The sequence below is a fragment of the Colius striatus genome, chromosome 1, assembly GCF_028858725.1.
Source record: "Colius striatus isolate bColStr4 chromosome 1, bColStr4.1.hap1, whole genome shotgun sequence".
Classification (NCBI taxonomy): domain Eukaryota; kingdom Metazoa; phylum Chordata; class Aves; order Coliiformes; family Coliidae; genus Colius; species Colius striatus.
The window spans coordinates 144,078,566-144,099,380 of record NC_084759.1 but is presented as its reverse complement, the minus strand read 5'-3'; the positions used below and the strand labels follow the sequence as shown (position 1 = coordinate 144,099,380).

The 20,815-nt window shown below is 39.1% G+C and overlaps 1 protein-coding gene across 8 annotated transcripts in view; it reads right to left on the bottom strand.

Moving 5' to 3' along the window:
- The window catches only part of LOC104560303 (protein bicaudal D homolog 1), a 304,772-nt gene that overhangs the window by 53,508 nt on the left and 230,449 nt on the right, over window positions 1-20,815 (bottom strand). The window lies entirely within an intron of this gene.

Here is a 20,815-nt window from a genome sequence, read left to right as displayed (position 1 = left end):
CATTCCTAGCAAGTAATCCCAGGCTCCTTAAAGACACATGCAAATGTTATTCACCGAGGTCATCAATGCATCATTAAAACAAAAAACAACAGTAGCTGCATTTCATAACCAGACTAACAGAACTCCAAATCATAGTCTACAGTTCTGTTTTGAAGTTCACCTCCAAGAGTTCCAAGCCTCCTCTCTTGCTTGGGCTCCCACATGAATTACATCTACATCAGAACATCTCTCTCCAGAAAAGTCTTTGCAGCAAAGATGAATTATCTACTCAGCTTCCTATATTTGAAAGAAACTACTTTCTCCACTAGCCTGGTTTGTCCAGTGGCCAGTGAGTCAGTCTTTTTCCACTCTGGTGTACTCTACTGAGGAAAACCACTGATAATGCCCATTTTACAAGTACGTGACATTTTAAATCCAAATGCAATCAGCAGTACAGTTTTCAATTTTCACACAAGTAACACAGTAAGTTGGATAACTGCAAAACAAAAGGCTACAAAATAATAGAAGTAGCAATTAGTCCAGATAAGCAGCTACATAAATGCTTGCTACTGACCATTATAAGCAAAGAAAAGAGACAGGATCATAAAAGGAAAAGTAGCAGCAGCAGAAAATCAGGTCTCCCTTTTGGGGAAATGGATGTAACTTTTAGATACAATGCATGTGGGAGGGATGACATTTGACTAGACTCTGCACTCCATCCATTCCTGCCACAGGGGACAGGGCAGTGAACAGGTAAGAGTTCAGAGCTCCAATCAGCCCCAAAATGTCCACCCAGATCAAAACACCCCATGGGGAGCAAATAGCTCTGCTACCGCTCAAGGAGAGGAGTTTATACCCATGGAGGAAACTATGGATTTTATTTCATTTCCAGAAGAAGCAACATTAAAACAGGCATAAAGAAGTCACCAAAGCCTGTCCTTAAATCACATGCTTAAATACCTTGTTTTTAAAAAAGGTAAAAGATTAATGGTTTTATCTTTATTTGATTGGCTAGCAGATAAGGGGATTTGTGACAGATTAAAACTGGTACAATAGGGATCTCTCATTCACCTATTCTCCTTGTTTCACATGAGTTTTAGAGCTAACTTTGCTTTCTCTAAGAGCAGAAATGTGCAAAGTACAAATGGCACAATGCAGTTATATCAGCAAGTATTACTTGAAAATTCATCAACAAGAGGTGCAGCTATGTCTTACCTGCCACCAGAACATGTCTCTGGACTTCAAAGAAAAGTTAATTAAAAAATAATGTTAGTTTTATTAAATTTCTTTAAAGAGCAGATGAAGAGGCATGGAAAACAACTAGTTAAATATAACATCCCCATTAGTGGGTAATTAGAATCATACTACTAAGATGAATAGTTGCTGTCATCAAGTATGACTAAAATAACTACACAAACTGAACCCTGCATATTTTTAGTTCAGAGACTTGCAGAGCAGACTAGTTCTCTGAAACTAAGTTACCTCAAACCTATTGGCTCATACATGATTTCATCACTCCAATAATTAAAAGGTTTTTTACAAACACCTTGCAACAAATATACAGCACTTTCTTTGTTTCCACCTCCAAGCAGTTTTGAAATTAAATGCCACACATTTCTTTTGTACTTTCCCTGTTTTGCAGATAACTGGACTCAAACTATGTACCTGACTCATTTGAATATTCTTAACATGACAAAGTTGGAGTTGAAAAGGAAATGACATGAGTACTGTTAGGAAATCTCCAAAGCCTAAGTATTACTGAGCTACACAGGTAGCACGCCACAGTTACACACATCCCCAAAACCAAAACGGCTCATGTGACAGTGAATCACAGCCCAGCATTCAGCATGGCTGCCTTCAGCTGGCTCCTCCTTACCGCAAATTTGCTTCAGGCACAAAATGTTTGAAGAGGTTTGCTGAGGACACTTCACCATGACATGATACGAAGTTTCTGTAAGCCAGTGATGGAGAGTGAAGGATTAGTGTTGCCCTAGCACAGAATGCAGCAGGAGCACTTCTGAATTTCAATAATCAGCTCACTGTCCTGAAAGAAAGCCCCAACTTCTTTTTTATTCATGAAAGATTTTTAGACACCTCAATGAGTCCAGGACTGATGTAAAACCACAATAACTAAAAAGATATCTTTCACAGGGCTCCCACAAAGTAAGTGTGGTTGATTTGCACTGTTATCTATCTTTTTCCCTTCTCTTTTACACTCTAGTACTTCAAAAGCACAGCAGTTTAGTCCTGGGCAAAAATAAAATCACGCTTTGTCCTTAACCCAAATCAGTTTGAGGTGTTATTAAAAACTTCTCTCAAAAGCCTGGCAGTAATTTGCAGAGAGGTTCCCAGCTATTTTTAAGGCAATGGGATTAACTACCAAGACACCATACACCCTTGTCCCACACTTCTGTCAGACCTTCCATATGTTGCACTCTCCATGATTCTTGGGATAGTCTAAAATCAGTAGTAAGTGATTTTATGCAGAAGACGGGGTGTATAGAAACCATACTTCAACAAAACAAACACAGAAAACAAAACAAAACCACACGCCAAGCCACAACTGAAAATAAAGAAAAAAATTCCAAAGCACACAACTTGATAAACACTTCAGTTTTGAACAGATGCTTCTGTAACAAGGAAAAAAAAAAAAAAGAGTTTGAAAATTCACTTGGGACCCAGGCACACCAAACAAAGGACATCTCTGGAACTGCAGGTACGCAGAAAGTCATACTGGTCTGGGTCAAGATTTTGGAAAAATCTGCACTGCCTTAGGCATGCTAAACAGAAGGTGACCATCTGTCCTTCCTAGCTGCACCTTTTTGCTGTACTAAAGCAATGACTATTCTCTACTTCCTTTTTGAGCCTCTGTGCAAGAGCTCAAGCAAGGCCTACCACTGGTACTTTGTGATTTCTTTTGATTTTAACTGAGGACAAGATGGGGGCTTCCTGCCTCTTATCACTTTGAGCAGATAGTAAAACTGCACAGCCAAAACAGGCCAAAGTAAATGGCCTAACAAGTCAGGCAGCTAACTACCAAAGAGCTACAAACAAGGAAAACCAACAATGTTCAGGAGTTTACCCTCTCTGCCAAGGAAAATGAGATAAAGCCCAAGAGACTGTGATTCATGTTCGAACTGCATTTCTTTTTAGTGTTTATATCAGAATGATGAATAGATCTCGCTCCCACCATTCCCCCTTACAGCTCATATCCATCTCTTACACAAATGCCAAGCCTCCAATAAGCCAATGCAACCTAGCAGGCAAGGCAAACTGTTTTGTCCCAGGTGAGCAAGCTGAATCAGTGTTTTGTACCTCATGATAAGCTATAGGAGGTGTATGGTGATCACAGAGGGGAAAGAATGTGATGGTCCTTTCCAATGCCAGGCTGTTATGGATAACTCAGCTCTGATCTCTCATCTAGGGGAAGCAACAGCAGGTCAGTCCAAGGACTGCAAGATGCCTGAATGCAGTACCTGTGAAGCACTAACAAGGACCCTTCAGTACATACATAAAGGATTAAATTCATGTTTGGTTTACCAGTACCCCTAGGAGAGACAAGGCAAGGGAGTCCTCATGCAGCTCAAGAGATTCCTTGTGTGAAACCAGTGGCTGGCTGCTGGCAAAGAAACATCCTGCTCTCCTCCTTACATTGGGTCTTGTCTGGCACTGCAGCAAGCCCGCTCAGCTCACTAACCTGGCAGAAACTGGAGTCCAGGAATTCAAGACTACTGCAACAAAGAAAAGTAAAAATGATGGGTAATTAGCTTCCAGCAAGTTGAGAAACACTATGGGAGACTCTGGATCTGCAGCCCAAACAGAAACATGTTTGTTATAAGAACACTTTCCTTCCCAATTCCAAAATCAAAGACTATTTCAACACTACCTCCTCTGGCTTCTCCTGGTTTATATGCAAATATCTGAGTTTAAGACAAGCAGACTCAAGGCAGGTGTGATGAACAATTACCATACCATAATTAGAAAGTAAAGAGCAATATTTTGCATATTCTTTTTTTTCTTCCATCTCAGCTGTACCATATGTCCCAGAGGGAAAATCTGTGGCTACACAAGACCCAAAGAGATAAGCAACAAAATTTCTTAGGAGAAAAGCCAGCCTTTTTATCTTCTGTTTGTACAGCACATGTCATTGTAGCATCTGTAGCACTGGAGATCTTATTAACATTTATAAATATCTAAAGGGTGGGTGTCAGGAGGTTGGGACATCCCTTTTTTCTATAGTAGCTAGCAACAGGACAAGGGGTAATGGGATGAAGCTGGAACACAAAAAGTTCCACTTAAACATAAGAAAAAATCTATTTTACTGTGAAGATGATGGAGCAGTGGCACAGGCTGCCCAGAGGGGTTGTGGAGTCTCCTTTCTTGGAGGTTTTCAAGACCCACCTGGACATGTTCCTATGTGACCTGATAAAGATGAACCTGCTTCTGCAGGGGAGTTGGACTAGATGATCTCTAAAGGTCCCTTTCAATGCCTACCATTCTATGATCTTGATATCTGCAATTTAGTTCAAGCATAAAAGTAATATAAACAGCTACAAAACTTGCCAGACAAATCATTAAATTGTTGTAGTTCTAAAAAAATCAAACAACTATACTAAAGAACATTGAACCCCATATAATTGACATCTATTCTATTGACATTTGCAAAAGAAGTACTTTTGCTATGACAACTGTATGTTTTCCACAAACCATATAAAGTTATTTTTCTGTGTCAAACTATTTCCCATACTTTCCCCCCCAAAAAATATCCAGGAATCTGTGGTTCATTTTTCAGTTAATCTTCTCTAGCAAAGAAAGATCAGCAATTGTGAAAGGATTTTTGATTTTAGATGTGGAAAGCTGTCAAAGGCTGTACCTTTATCAACTGGGCTTGAGTTGCCAATTTTCTTATTTAAAAAGATGTCTTAATGGTTCACTATGTCACAAAACTGAGAAAAATCTTCATATTATGATTTAGAGAAGAGGAAAATACTATTTATAGTGTTATCCATTCCATTACACTAACACATAGCAAATAGAAGACCCTACAGCCCTGCAGTTCTGCCTTTTCTCACATTGTTTTCAGTGCTTCCTCCTTCCCATACCTTCCTCCCTTGAGAAGGCTGCTTCTTCAGATAGCCATCAGATAAGAGCTAGACCTGGCCAGGAGAACAGCTCTAGTGCCTCACCAGTTGGTGACCATGTTGTAGCTGTTACCAGAAACCCATGCCCTTCTTTAAGGATGGCCAGGGGAGTAGAAGAGAAAAATCTTGTGACCTACTCTAATAGTGTTGTACCACCCATCTTTATTCACTTTCACCAAAAAAATGAGACTCTCTGCTCTTATGCTGTTTTGTAAACATATTACATGATCAATATGTTTAATTTGTGAATTTAGGTTTTGGCCAGACACATACACACACACACACACACACACACACCTCCCCCCAAAATATTACCACACCAAGCCAGGAACACCATCACATAGAATTTCCCTTATATTCAGCAATAGAGTGAAAGGTTGAATCTGTAACTTAAGAATTACCTCTGCCATGTTAGAAATCCAAATAGTACCAGGTCTCATAAATGAAATAGGTCAGACTGAAAGGACTGGGATTTTGCTTCCATATTAGAAAAAAAAAAGTTTGGGCAGTTGTAGATACTAAAAATAAACTAAAATTATTCTTGATTTGACTTAGTAAAAAACAGCATGGAAGATCCACTCTGGTGTTTATTGTGCAATACAATAGTACACTTCTGGAGTAGATAAGAGTGTACGAACTGTGGTCTGGAAATTAAATAAAATATTCTGTGTCTGAAAAGAAGTAGTAGTTACTGTTTGGGTAATCTACAGTAGAAGGCAGAAAATACACAATGATCTTTTCCTCAGTCCCCATGGCTTCCAGTGTCAGTTGTTTTAGGATCACCCAGATCTGCAGATGCATTTGTGCAACGGTGTTTTACCAGCTGCTGGAAAACCTCTTCACCGTGAACTTGTTTAGTCTTTTCCTGAATGCCATTTATATTTCTTGCACAGAATATGTAACCATATAGACATTTTCAATATATTCTACCTTAACTCTGACTCCCTGCTTTCTGGATAAGAGAAACTTGATGGCACAATATATTTGCCCTAACGCTTCCACCTTTCTCTATCCTCCCTGTCACATTATAGAAAACATTGGATTAACTTTCTCCAGAACACGTCAGCTCCTAAAAATCAAAAAATGATAGAATGTTTTGGGTATGAAGGAACATTTAAAGATCATGCAGTCCATCCTTCCTGCATGGACAGGGACATTTTTCACTAGATCAGGTCACAGGACAAAAAAATTCTACTATCTGCGAATGATTGTTTCCTTCAGCATCAGATATATAAATAGCTTTAGTCTCCTGACTTTGCTTTGTTAGGGCCAGTTTAATATATTACTTATTGCATACTCACCAAATCAGGACCCTCTTTACAAAGCTTTTTCTCCCTTGTCATTAATTTTCTCTAATCCTTCCAGCCTTGCATCTCTCAAACATCCATAGAAAAGTGATCAAAAGGAATTCCTTAAATCATTTTTTTTCCAAAAATAAAAAGAAGGTAACAATACAGACTGTAGTGACAAATAAGAGAATGAAGAAGTGTATTTCACCTTTTGGTGCAATAAGAGTACAAGATCAGAGACAGATGCGACTCGCTTACATGAAGTTGTCCCAATAGCGAAACACAGCCTTCACAGAGACCACATCAGCACTAATGAAACTATAATTTCCTTTAAATTATCGCTATCCACACTCCAGACCTCATCAGCCAGACTGTAATAGCTTTTCATCATTTATTTTAACACTAAAGCAATCAATAAGCTTTTCCCCACAGTTTTTACCGCTTTCTATGAACCCTAAAAACATAGAAGCCAAGAAGTTAACAGCTATAAAACAGTCAAGTTTTTGTTGCCTGTCTTATGCAAAAAGAATTTCAAATGCCACCTGATTTTGCAGTAAAGTGGATTAAAGCAGCTTCAGTGGTCTACAAAGAAAATCTTAATTCATCAAAACACGATGAACGGATCCAGTATCAAAGAACTGTAAGCAGATCACATTGAATTGAGCAGCTTTTTTCTCTCACCTTGGCTGTGTCCTGTGCACTGTTTTGCACTGAAAGTGTCTCACATGAGATTGAAGGACTAGCACATTTCTATTAGCTGCATGGATTACTCACATAATTTGATGACGTTCCATAAACATCATACAAAAAAACCCCATTGCTACCATCTCAAGTTTTACATCTGTGTTAAACAGTAAGTAAAAAAAGCATTCTACAGTTTTCAGAACTTATAAACAGCAGTAAAAGGTTGAAATATTATCAGTTGAACCAGAGAAACATCAGCAATAAGACAAATCTCGAAAATTTAAGTCAATTGTTTTGAAAGACTGCATTTTACAATCAATGAAGTAAACTTTATAAATGTATACGCCCACAAAAATTGAAAGCAGTAATTACCTCTTTATGGCAGAAACCAAGCCACAGCTTGCAGAACAAGAGGTAAAATAGGGAAAAACTGGTGGGCAAGGTGCTTTAACTAGTGTTCTAGGCTGCATTCTTAAAAGGTGCCTTTACCCCAAGTAACAGGATGATAGCAGACAACATAGGGGTGCAGCATTCCCAGCTTTACTAAGGACAAACAGTACTCACACTGCTAACTATGAATATTTCATCATACTAGATTTTGACTGCTGTGTTTCAATTCTAGGTAAAGCTCTAATTCCACCACTAAGTCTCCCTCTTTATTTTGGCTTACAACAGTTATGTTTAAGAGTTTGTTTCTAGCAGCTTCCACAGTTAAAACTGACTCACACAGAAATCTTAACAAGTCAAGGGACAAAAACCACTTGCCAGCTGAACTACAGTGAGTGACCATGTCATAACAGCAACATAAGACTCAAAAGCAATGGTGTGAACAAGAACTCCTGAAGAGAACAGATATAAAAAATTAGTGATGGGAACTACCTTGGCACATAGAGCCAACAGAGAATTATTATAGCTATAAAGAAAAAGTGTCCCAAGATATTTAAAGAAAAGCAACAGGTAATCTTGTATAACCTGTGAACCCTTTTGATATTTTAGGGAGCTTAACAACAGGTATGCTATACTTGACCATGTTGAATGCAATGAAGACTAGCATCAAATTATTTATTCTACGTAATAGATCTCAGTCTCAATGTAATTGGTGCAAGCATTATATAAGAAGCTATCAAATTAGTTTGCATTACAGAAAAGACACATCATGCTTTCCCTCACCTTTCTGAACATCAGTGACCTCTTGAAAAAAAGGGAATAGGAAGAAAAAAAAACCTAAAAAATAACTCCTGTGAGACAGATAGTCATGTGAGAAAGGGGATAGGGCTGTAGGATTACACAAGGAATGCTGGGACTGAGGAAGAGATACTAGGAAGAAAAATTTCAAGCGAGAAGTTCATGTTGTGCCCTGCAGAAATAATTCATTACCAAATCAACCTGTTCTTAAAGTAATATTACATGCTCTTGAGCTAATTTTCCCTCTACTACTGAAACAGTAGCTACGTTCAACACCACTCCAGGGAATACACCACATCACTCATGGCACTACTAAATGCCTGCAAAACAAGACTCTTAAGTGCAAAAGACTAGAATTCAGGTCAGCTGAAGCCTCAGTTCATGAGCCTTTGCTAAAATGCTTGTATGGCACTTAAGTTTCAATCTTAGTTTTCAAGTCTAAAGCCAATACTCAACAACTGTAACAGCAACACTACTTAACTGGGCAGCTGAACATGGATTATATTGTTTTACTTCAGTTGAGTGTCAGTGGAACAGATAGGTTGCAACACTGGTTAATGTCAGGGTTTAGCTGCACCTATACGATCTTTGTGAAGGTTAAGGGCTTCTGTGGTGGTAGGAAAACCACAGCTTCAAAATGTGGTTTTCCATGGTACAAAGGATACACAAGCCAGCAGATACCTGCAGGTAGTCAAGAATAAGCATTAAAAAAACCTACAATAAATGATACTCCAAAGATTAGCAGTAGGAAAGGCATTCCTCCTGGCCATCTGTCAGGACTAGGAGACAGTTCTTCCCTCTAACTCAAAATTTGGCTGCTTTGGGTTCCCCTTCTTAAGTAGTGGAGACTGTTTGTAGCTATTCAGTTCAGATAAGCATCATGCTGCAAATAAAGTTCATTTCTCAAGTCCCTGTTTAAGTTCTCTGCTAATATGAATCTCCTGACATGGGCAATGACTTCAAACTTTCTTACTCTGATCCTGAAGCATAACATAACATTGGTCATTTACTGCCATTTAAAGTTAAGTTTAAAGTTTGTTTTCCATAGCCAGTAACAGTTTGTGACTCTCAGTGTGACAGAAGAAAAGTTTACTGAACATCTAAAATGAGACATAAGTTCTATGACTGACTAACTGAGAGGGACGGGTGAAAACCCTCACAAAACTCCCTCAGTGACCAAATGGCTCCTTCCAGTCCTGAGCTCCACATTCCCAAATGTACTCAAGTACTACTTTGCTCAGATATTCATCAAACAATAAACACCACCCATGTACTTATCAGTCCAAGTAGTATTTTTTACACTTGAAATAATTATTGCATATAGTAATAGCAACTGGATGAATTGGGAAAAAAACCCACCTAAACTAACGTAGAAATATTTCCACTTCAATTCTGTTGCTGCTGTGGAGTCATTTATCCCCACTCTTATTTTTCTCCCAACTGCGAATAAGGATTACCTGTGAGGAATGTTTTCTGAAATCATTTGTAGAACAGCTCTGCGTCTTCAAGTTCTTGACACCTCAACAAGGAAGGACAAAAGCACTTCTTATACTAAACACAAGCGCCTCTGGAAAAGACTAAAAAAAGCCCCTGCCATAATTCAAAGACATATCATTTCCCTGCACCCTGTCAGTCTCTCACAATTATTCTGTCTCACCACACTGGTTTGGAACAGTGATCTGCATTACAAAAAATGCCAGATTTACGTTTTCTAAGATCTGGTATAGCAGTTTCTAGCATTGGGAAAAAAGCGTTAATGCCTGCATTTTGTCCCCACCCATACAAAGCATCAAAGACGCAAGCAATTTTACATGACTAAGACCCAGAGAACAGGCCAACAGCAGCAGTGCCTGTGTCAGCAGGTTTATCCTCCCACATCCAGCATCCCAAGGACTCCATTATTCCATTGGAGTTGCAAAGGGAACAGTTTGTAAACAGGCACCAGGACTTTCCAAAGTAGTTGTCCCTTCAGAAGGAGTTGCAGGCTTTAACCTTGAAATTGCCATGCTGCTATAAGAAGACAGTACAGAGTCTGAGCCCTTTTTCTTTGCTTATTTTTTTGTGGACAAGTAAACAGCAGACAAAAAGTGTATTGAAAATTAAGCATGTTTAAAAGCTCTGTCAAGCAGCAGCCTGAACATAATGTATAAATAAATCCAAGTCATGTCAAACAGCATTCCACAGTCATGTGTCAAGTCCAAAGCAGAAAGGCTTGTCTGTTTGAAGAAAACAATTGTGATGGTTTATACACAAGCCAGCTTTCTATATATTGACTCAGGATTTTACTGTTTAATGATAAATTTATGGGAAGTTCAGTATGTACAGACATTACAAACAAGATTGTGATGAGCCCACTGGGTTGTTTTTCCAAATATCTTTATTCTTGTGAGATTATGTCCCTAAATTGTACTTATCCTTTACAAAAAAAAAAAACCAAACACAACCACTCAGTACAACCCATCACCTCTGCTAGCTCCCAAAGTCTGTATTTTAGAATAAATCTCCTTCAAGAGATCATACAGTAGATTACACTAACCCTCATTTGTTTGCATTTAGAATAAACATCGGGGCTATTTTTAATAATCTATCAAAGATTAAAAAAAAAAATCATTTATTTCAAACAGACATTTAACATTCCTCTGTTACATGGAAACAGGATACCCACTGTGAAAGGCCAGATGCTCAAATGGATTAAAGAGTGTCTAGCCTTTAAGTCCTGCATCTACAAATCAACACTGACCTAGTGACCTAAACTAAAATTTAATAAGGAAAAAAAACATAAATTCAACAGCCACATACAGATCATTCACGAAGGAAATTAAAAATATCCTATTTGCTCAAGACTATCTGGACATTTACACAGGCGCCAGAGACTATAGTGAGAGCTGGAGAATGCCACATGTAAAGTCCCCCATTTATCCTTGAAACAGGTTTAGCAAAGGCAGCGGAAAAACAAGTTTCTCAGCACTCCACCAGACAGCAATCAGGAGAAATGGCCTCTAGAAAGGGTATATAAGACACTACCTTTATGTCAATATGATTGTTGCTGTCTATGAAGACTTGCCAATGAGACAGTAATTCACAATCCCAGGGTCTGAAAATCCTGTAGGCAACAGCTACTTTACTAGAAACAGACCAGGGAACAGAAACATCCCATATCAGCTACAGAATAACCTTGGGGTGGTTGCCCTACCCTCCAGCTACATTCAGCATAGGGTCTGATGGGTGAAAGTCTAATCTCTTTTCAAGCACAAAAGCCAATCTGCCTGCTGCACTCTTTTGAACAATGCGATTACAGATCTGCAACTTGCACTTGTGAACAAGTCCACCAAAGCCCATTACAAGCAATTTTTCCATAAAACATTCACCTCAAAGGCAATAAAATATGTAAAACTGGGAGAGGGAAAGGGTTAAAAGAAGTCCTTTTAATTACAAGATGATGCTGCTTCTATTAAGAGCACTCACTCTGCTCCACCAACATGAGGGTGACATGATGTGTGAAAGGACTTCATGCACATATACCAGGCTCTCACAAGCACAAGAACAGCTCACATGCCTCAAACAGTTAAAGCACTCAAAGAAATAAAAACCTCCTCAATCTTCCATACACACTTTTGTTAGGCACTAGCACTTGGAAAGCATTTCATAGGTTAAAAATTTATCCTAGTCAAATATGTTGCAACCATGACTTATTAACTCCATTGCTAACTTTTCTCCCAGACTCCAATGCACTGACATTTTAAGTGTCTAAAGGGAGAGGGCAGATCAGTGGAATTAGGACTGACATAGTTTTAACTAAAAGCCTCTATTAGCGTCCTCCTCTGTACCAAATAAAAATGGCAGTTCTGGCAAGAGAGATATAGAATAAGAGCTTTTTTTTGAAAAGAGACAGTCCATATATGACTAAAAATATATCTGCTGAAGTAGTATTTTGTCTATTTGGTGTACAAATTAATTCTAATGCCCTTCATTTAAGTCAGTAATTTGAAATGCACACGAATGTTTATCATGCATTTTCATTAAAAATTTAATACTCCTAGCTCCTACAGCAAAACAGAAAAATGTCTTACAGGATATAGAAGCCTTATAAGCATGCAGTTCTAACTTCATTTTCCCCCTCAAAAAAATCTTGCCATCAAGAGTCATGATATTTGTAGAGCATCCTGAAAACTCATGTCAAGTCTCCACACAATTAAGCTTCATAAGAGAAAGAGTCCAAAAACATTTGGTCAGTTGGTGAGTTGGAAAGAGGGGCAGAGGGTGGGAACGATGAGTGAAAAACCTGCTCCTGCATTCCACCTCCCTTACGCTGCTTCCTCTAAGCAAAAAGCATAAAATAACCTAAACATCCATTGTATCACCAGCTCTGTTAGAACATTTCCCCTTCGTCTCACCCTTCGTGCCAGTATGAAAACCAAACACAAAAAGAAATCACTCAGACAAAAAGCAATCAGTGTAAAAAGGCATGTAAATCACAGGTTTGGCAGCGAACAGCATTTCATAAAGACAAGAGATATGAATTGCCCCATTTGTGTCAGTTTGGCCAGTTATTGTTCTGACTTAGTACTTTAACGACCCAAATTAAACTGCTTGCACTGAAACAGACAAAGATCTTTAAAATACAATTCACACACACTCCCTCCCTTTTAACAATAAGCCTTACTTCCGCAGTGCTACCATCCTTAAATCACAAAGTCACCATGTCAATTAAAAATTACCTACGTACACAATGAATTTATTACTGACCTTGCAAAAAGCTTACTCCTCTTGGCTAGAAATCACTAATAGTTTGGGTAAAATCCTTTTTATGTGCTCCTCCAGCTAGCTAATTCCAGCCTTCCATTAACGCACTCCATTGCAGATAATTGCCGACAGCACACGCTCCCCTGCTTTTGCTGGTTCCTAACCCAGCAAGGATAATCACATTCCAGCGGGGAGCGAACAGATGGCAGCCTCCATGGTAACCAGTCCTCCCCAGCTAGTGGTAGCACTGGGAGACTCCCGGGGACGGGGCAACAAGCGCTCTTTGTGCTTCTGCCTTGCAAAACCCTGGTGAAGGGAGAGCCAGCTCCTAGGACTCACTGGGCATGCCTAGCAGGTGCCTTGCCTTTGCAGGCAAGCAGAACACCTTAACAAAAGCTTGCAGCCAGGTTTAACCTTGATGCTGCCTGTTCCCACGTGGCATGGGGCAGCTGAAGGGAGGCTAAAACACACACTAAGATGGAGGTAAAACTAATGGGAATTTTCATTTACGATTAAAACAGAGGCATGAGAGAAATTGGCAGGGGACTAGTTTTGCTTCTGACAAAGTGATTTTCTGAAGGCAGACTTGTATCCCCTGAATGGATTTGATTTCAGCACGATGAGAATGTTTGCTGCTTGATCTATGTCTTCTGGACCTTTAAATTAATCACCCTACTACAGTCGCCTGACCTGGGTTTTCCTTTAGCAACAACTGCCACAGACCCTTGCTTTTAGTCTTAGGGTTCCAGCCAGGCTTATATGCTCCACATCTGAGACCAATGCTGATTCAGCAGGAGGCAAAACTGCTGTGTCTCTCTGCTATATGACCAGGCTGCTGAGGGAGGCGTGTCTGGAAAAGCCTTTTTTTGCATCAAAGCTGTGCCTGGAATCACTGCTCTTACAGAGCCAGATTCTGTACACCTACATCTATGGCGTGCACCAGCTCCAGGAAATTCCCACCGACCTTCTCTGGACAAGAAAAAGGGAAGTGCCTTTTCAAGACCAACCGATAGTGGCCTTGCCTGCAAAATAAGAAGAGCTTTGAAAGAGCACATTAAGGCTTTAAATACTGATGAGCTATACAGCACCATGTCTCAAAATACTTAAAGTTCAAACCACTGGATGTGAAAAAGCACACAGCATGGACCGACTGTTGATGCATTCAAACTTTCTCTCCCTCTCTGTCAAAACCAGGCAGCGCTGATGACTAATAGCATGTTAAAAAAAAAGAAAAATCACTTAAAGCTCAGCCTAATTTAGACTTCAAGTTCCTACATGTCAACTTAGATCTGCTGAATTATTCTTTTGAGAAAGGGAAAATGGTTTCCTTTCTCCTTTAAGGGCACCTTTAATGTTGTAGAGCTGGTCCTGCCAGGCAGCATTTGTTCATGTAAAAGACTGAAAACCCCCGTGCTGCAACCTTCCCACCACAAAGACACTCATCTTGTCCTCTGGGTGGTTTCAGGCACAGAGCTCAGTAACTTTCTTCACCTCTCCCAAAATTTTCATTTTTCCTCATCCACACTGCACAAGGAAATTAGTTTTGTTTCACAGCAAACACAGTAAAGTTTTTCTTACACTGGTAAGAGACACTATTAGACTGATAGCACATTAATACTGGAAGCCCCCTAGATCACTGCTGACAGGGCTTGAATACCCATAAGTCATAGAGGAATCTCTGCCATGGGAAGAGGACCACAAAAAAAAGACCCAGACTTTGGAGGGGACTGGCAGATCTCAGAAGGGCACTGTGAGTACCAGTGACAGATGTGGGACCAAATCCAGGTTTACCAACATCCCCTCCAGATCATTCTGACACCATTATTTTCAACTCGTTTTCTTCCTCTAAATAAGTAACCTTTACATCATCAAAAATCCCTTAAGCAACCACAGACACCAAACCTAATCATACATCAGCAACAAGAGGGAAATAATGGAAGGAAGGAAGGAAGCCAATTTCCTATTTAACCTGCCAATTGTTAATAATAAAAACTTTCCATCGTTTAAGCACTATGAAACAATGATAACATTTCTTGTTTTACCTCTTAAAAATAATGATCATGGCTCAGAAATTAGCTTTAATATACTAATAGCTTTCATGTATTTCTGCATTTCTAGAAAAACACCATAGCAATTACATTTCTTGTAAAACGACTGACTTCAAAATTACAGGGATTCAAGTTCCGTTTCGGCCTTTTTCTTTTTTGTTCCTTCATAAAAGAAACCTCCTACAAAGTAATTTTCTGGATTTATGTTAATTTTAACTTTGAGCTTAATAAAAAAAAAAGTTGTTTACTGAAATATTATAAGCAATTTTATCACTGGAGAACTTGTTCCAGACACCAACAAAATCCCTCAGCCATCTGTTATTGAGCAAGTACTAGCTGTACTCATTATAGGAAGGAGTATTGCTTTGCAGAATACATTTCAGCTTCGTACTTGGAATTTCTTTAATTCTTAAGTCTGATTTTATAGAGACACAAAGCAAAAATTTGAATAGAGTACGTGCAGCAGCCATCACACCAAGAAAGGGGCAATGGGATGCACCACAAATTTTGACAGAAGCAATAACTAAGTTACGTTAGGCAACATTAAACAAGTATCTTCTATATATGTGACAAGTATTTTATTCAAACTACTTGAAAAGAAGAAAGAAAAACAGCACATCCAAAATGCTTCTGAAGAGGGCTGGAGAAGGGAAGGAAAATTCAGCCAGCTTCCCCTTATTCTTTGTCCCGTCTGAGCCAGATAGTTTAGGAATAAATTGTTTTTAGCTGGAAGACACTAATGAAAAATAAACAACATATTGACATCCTGTCTTCTGAATTGATTCCATCAAAGAGATTGTCTTTTGTAACAATGACACCATGTGTTTCAGCTGTTCCCAGTGCCAGCTGCAACCTGATAGACGAAGCCTCTGGAATTTTACACAAGTTGATGATGACTCAAACTGGACTTTAGAAATGTATCTTTTTCAAATTGGATTTGCTTTTTTTTTCCTTTTAGGAGGGTGGTGGCCACTTAAAATTCATCCTAAACAAGCTACCTGAGTTTAGAATGTCATATTGACAAAAGTTTGTCTCCATTCGCTGTATGACAGCTCTATTTATAAACCCAACCACAGCAGGCCTGTAACTGTAACTGACAGCAGGCCTCACACATGCATGGTTTTGAACTTTTGCCCAGTTCTCATATCTGTTCTTATGCATCTACTAAAACAACCTCATAATTCCTGAAAATTTTACACTACTGCCAGAGATAAATAATACAACAGACCATTGATCTGCTCTATTATAGTATCAGCTTTGTTTATAAAAGGAAAGCAGCCTCAATATAAGTCATGCATTTATTTAACTTGAGATTATCTGAAATTGAGGAAGTTCAAAAGAAACAGGATGTCTACATTTTTAAGAGTATAAGGAATACTCTGTAAGTAACTGCAAGGGTTGAAACTTGCAAAATTTCTTCTTGTCCAGAAATCCAAGATTCAGTATTTTTTTTCTTTTATGACAAGCACTGAAAAGCTAACACTTCCAAGCAGGTTCTTTAAGATCCATCTGTATGACACAGCTGCTCTTCCAGTCTTATCTCAATTAGCTGTTTTCCTAAGTTAAAAAACACTGTACCTTGAAGAAGGAAAGCACTGAACTAAAACATTTCAGACAGCAAATGCTTCCTCAGCAGCACCTTTCCAGACATAAAGCAAATGGAGACCTTATGCCTGGGTAAGCTGCATCCCCCCCCCTTACTTCCAAAGTGTTTTCAGACCTCACAGTTTCACATCAGCACATGCTTCCTCAACGTCACGAGAAACAAGACTAAAGAGTTTCTTCTTTCACAGGGTTCCCACATAGCTTTGGAGCCCATGTGTGCTAGGCGTGGGAGAAAGGGCAGCAACTGGGTTGCTCATGTTCTTACAGCCAATGCTTAAGAGATATCAACACGTTGAGTGACAAACCTTTCTCTTCCAAACTGCTACTGCTTACAAAAGTGGGACTTGCAGCAGGGAAATGAGCTCTCTCCTCACCAGTTCAATGACATAGGTTGTTGTCATCTACTGCACTAATAATTCTTCTGATATTACAACAGCTGTTTCTGTGGACATTTATTTTTGGCAACTGTCATTGAAGGACAACAAAGAAACGTAGCAAGAGCTCATATCAAGCCATCTTCAGGAACTACTTGGTGTATAATCCTGAAAGTTATCCTTCCTTTATAAGTAGTCCTCTGGAATAACTTTCAAGTTGTGAAATGAAATTCCTTTCAGAAGTAGAAAATGTAAGACTGTTATGGCTCCAAATATAGTTATTTTCATTATTAAGAATAGCATCAGCCCAATCCTGAAACACTTATTCCATAAACTGGAAGTACTTAGGTTTACAAATACTTTACAGCATCTCTCCTACTAAGCTGTACCAGTAGTACCTCCAAGTTGGCAACAACTGTAAAAAAGTACATCATTTGTTCTTTAAAGCTAATACCAAAGCATATCTGAAGTTAGTCAGGCACACTGATTAACGTAATTTTAAAGTATCATAGAAAATGAATTATGGAAAATGTCATTTAAAAAAGAATTTCATCAATCCAAAGGTCCTAGATTAGAACTCCTTTCTCTAGTAAAAAAAAAAAAAAATCATCTTGTAAACTGCTGATCACAAAGAAATAATTAACAGGATTTTTTTTTGTAAACACTGTTTTATTTCTATGTCAGTAGTAAAATGTGCACAGCAGAGCTGTTAAGGAGAATATACAATAGCGCAGCCTCCTCGAAGAGGATTGGGCAGCTCAGGCCTTGCACATACAAGGCATGAGACAGCTTATATTGATGGTACCTACTCAGATGCAAGAGATCTGGAGCTGGTTTTGCAAGATGTGTATGAACAGAGTGAAAGGAAGAGCCAACATCAAAGGGCTTACACTCCAACAGCAGAATAAACTGTGACACTAATGCTTTTCAATCCATCTGCCTTAAAAAAAAAAACCCAAACCAACATGTGGAATGACAAAAGCAGAGCTGGATTTTAGCTGCAAACTCAGTTTATAAAGGTAGGACGATTCAGTTCAGCGTCTGGAAGCATCCAACAATAGGGCACAGCAATCACTAGACATGCCTGATTATTTCTGCAATCGCAGAGCGTTTCCATGGAAAAGCAGCAGCCTCCTAGGTTTGACATTCAGTGTCTGACAGCTGAGCCAGCCAAAGCTCTGATGTGTAAGGCTCAAAGAGATCACAGACAGCTCTTTGGACATGGTTCTGAGCAATGCAAGAGTAAATCCACTCTTGGGGAGAGTCTAACCCCAGGGGCTCTGCCCTGTGCCCGTTAAGATCCCAATAAAAGCAGAACAGACATCAGAGTAGTACATGGGTGGGAACCATGGCCATGGGGCTTTCCTTTCTCTTTAGGCTTTACTACAGAGTTTCTGAGAAGTCTGGACGGGAACTGCAGGACTGCTCTTCTACCCTGTCTTGGACAACTCCCAGCAGAACTTGTAAACAAAAGCTAGAAATGGTGTCTCTGGAAAAAAAAGAATAGCTTGTACATTCCTGTCTCTATAAAGCATCTTTCAATAAAAACCACAAACAGTAGGAGAGTAAGGAACCATAGAGACACCACGTTACCATAAAATAATCCAAGATGTTATGGATATTCAGTGGGCTAGTCTCCTCCATGCAGATACCGGGAGCTCTAGTACTTCACCAATTAAAGATTGGGAGGAAAAAAAAAAGTTATTACACCAAAACTTTAATTTATACTTCATAGAGGCAATCTCGGCTACAGCAGAAACAGTAGTGTTTGAGCTATATTAAGTATTACATCAGCATCCTTGTGCCTTAGCCCATTGCAGGTGGCTAATCTATTAGTGGTGACAAACACATAAAAATTGTTAAAATGCATTTAGCAGACCCACTCACATAATACACATTGACTCAATTTAAATTCCTCTCCAAATTCTTCAGCTACTGCTTTGCCACAGATTTCTAAGACCTAAAAACACCTGCATAAGTGTCAACACAAACATTCTCTGAGCAGTCTGTAATAATTATCTGACCAAGTAACAGATTAATTTTGCAAAACACCTTGCATTTCCCTAGTCTGAAGTTCCTTCAGCAAGTAAAGAGATGAGCCAGCAGTATGCCATCTAAAGAAAACAGACTCTGGTATTTGATCAAGCGATCGTGGAGCATGCCCACGGCTGACAGCTCCCTTACCATGCAGAAGGAAAAGCAGTATCGCAGGATTTACTGACAGCTGCCAAGATCATACCAATAAAAGCTGAAGATTCCACCTACTTCTTGTGCCAAATCACACAAATGAGCTTTCTTACAACCCAAATTTACAGTTCCACTTAGGCTGACAGTAACTATGTGTTCCACTGGAGTCACCCAAAATATTTCAGGTTTTATTTTGCATATATTTCAATGGCTCAAAGTTCTCTTTGCAGTCTACCTCCTCCCACATCAATGAGCAATTAGTTTCAAAGCTGTAAAAAACATGAAGCTTTTAGCAACAACTATTTAGAAAAGTCTGATGAGCAGTGGTGGTCTTGGTCACAACTGGGGCTTCCACATGGACCCATGATAGATCTATGGTATCAGAGGCATACAGCACAAAACCACAAGTTATCTCTTTTTGATATTATTTTCAATATAAGCAATAGGCTATTACTGTACAGCATTTCATTTGTAGGAAGAACACAATGGAGGCTGGTGATAGTATTATTTTTACTCTTCACATACAATGCGAAAAAAAAAAAAGGGAGCCATAACTTTCAAGGATTTTCTTATTCCTCTACAAGGGGACTGAGAAGGATATTAGCACATGGGTCACTCCAATACCTTGAAAGATCTAGACTTTTCACAGTTTGTCTTTAATTGCAGAAGTACTTACTACACATAGGGACAATGAAAAAAATTTAGAGTATAAATCAAGGCACACTTACAAAGAAAGACAGACTCCTACACATTCTGAGAAATGAGTAATGACTGACATATCTATGCACAATAAACTGCTGCTACTAAAAAAGCATTTTGGAAAGACTTTTGAAGTTTTGATTGTCTTTGCTATAGCACCCATAAGCTCATTGAGTCAAAACCACACAGTACAAACAAGGAACATTTAACAGCATTTCTATGTCCCTCAAGCAACAGAATACAGTACAAATTTATATGTGGTCTATACTTATGCAGTACTGTGAAATGCTCCCCGTCCAATCTGCCTGTACTTACATTTTAAACAGCTAGAATTCAGGCATGTTAGTAGACAAAAGTATTATCTAAATGTCACTTTCAAGAAACTGAACGCTTGGTGATGCACCAATAGCTAATGATGGGGATCGATTGTGATAACACTTCCCTCCCATCCATAGTCTCAAAGATCATCAGCATTCTCAGACTGCATGTGACAGAAAAATAGGAAGGAAAGGTCAGGAAATTGTCAGAAAATAAGTTCAAACTTGAACAGAAATGCATTGTGTGCTATGAGGAAAGTCATAAGATTCAACTTCTCATTGTGAGGATAGCTGCCTTGGATCAACTCACTAGTGTTCTGCTTCCACTGCTGCTCATCCAAGCGATCAGAATTTAGTTTGGTGCAACTGCCCTTGGACAGTGGCAGATGACTTCCTCCTCCACGAAAGCAAGAAACATCCTTTCTTTTTGATACTAGCAGGAAAAAGTAGATTGAGACTACAGAGCACACTCCTGCATAGACAAGTTTGACCACAGGCTACTAGAGAACTTAACTTGACTCCTGCCGTCTTCTCATTTTTTAAGAGTATATCAGCTACAGGGCA